The sequence below is a fragment of the Hipposideros armiger genome, unplaced genomic scaffold, assembly GCF_001890085.2.
Source record: "Hipposideros armiger isolate ML-2016 unplaced genomic scaffold, ASM189008v1 scaffold_312, whole genome shotgun sequence".
Lineage (NCBI taxonomy): Eukaryota > Metazoa > Chordata > Mammalia > Chiroptera > Hipposideridae > Hipposideros > Hipposideros armiger.
Genome location: NW_017731662.1, coordinates 2,103,961 through 2,105,143, shown reverse-complemented (window position 1 = coordinate 2,105,143; position 1,183 = coordinate 2,103,961).

The window sequence follows — 1,183 nt, the reverse complement described above, 5'->3', positions numbered from 1 at the left end:
GGGGCTTCAGTATTTACTGGAGTCCTCCCGGTAACTCTCTCTCTTCTGTCTCTTTTCTTAATCCTAATGCCCCCCCTCTCAGGACTGTTCAAGATATCGGCTGGCTCCGATAACCTGGTGCCCGAAACGGGGACCTGAGTACGGGGGATAACGTGAAGGAGCCACCGCGGAAATTGTGGGACGCGTGTCGGAAAGTAAGGTGTGCGGTGAGTAAAAGCCTCTACCGGGAGTCGAGAAAAAATTTTAAATATGGGACAGGGTAATAGTCGGCCGCTATTTACTCAAGTGTTAAGAAATATGTTAAAAGCTTGAGGAGCTAAGGTTGGTCACCAACAATTAGACCTCTTTTTAGATTTTATAGAAGAAATATGCCCTTGGTTTCCTAAAGAGGGGACCTTAGATTTAGAAACATGGATAAAAGTAAGTGAATGTATCCAAAATTACTATAATGCCTACAGTCCAAGCAAGGTGCCGGTGGACACTTTTTCCTTGTGGAATCTAATTAGGGACAGTATCTATCCTCAGCATGAGGGGCTCCGTTGCAGTGCGAAGAGTTAAAAATAGATTATAAAGAAAAAATGCAGTCGCAGAGCCGAGAAAACTAAAAGTATAACTCCCTCCGCTCCTCCCCAAGATTTCACTAACTCTCAGTAACATTCAAGGTCTTACAAATAGCCTTAAATATAAACAGCCTCCGTTTAAGACTGAAATAACTAAAAAAAAAAAAGAGAGAGAGAGAAAGGCACTTTTAAACCCAGGCGGAAGCAGCCATGCCTCCCCCACTCCTTATTGCAGCCTCTTAAAGTTATAAAAACAGGTATGAGATCTTGGGTCCTCTCTACAATTGTTAATAATTCTGTTTGTATATGTAGTCTCTGAGGTCTGTGCTTGTCTGTGTTTTGTATGTATTGTGGTATTTTTTCCTCCGGATGGTATTATCAATCTATGATGTTTAGCTAAGAATAAGGGAATGAACAGTATTTGTTAGGATGGTGAAGGTTGGCTCAACTACTTCTCGGGATCGGGTAATTTAAATGAATGAATGTGTTTGACTGGGACTGGTTTCTTGGTTTTGCCAAGTTGTATATAATAGTGAGAGTTTTTGGATATTTTGGTGGGTGTTTTGAAATGGCGGAATGCCAAGGTATCAATTGTTAGGTGGGTCTGGGTTTGTCTGTTTCTG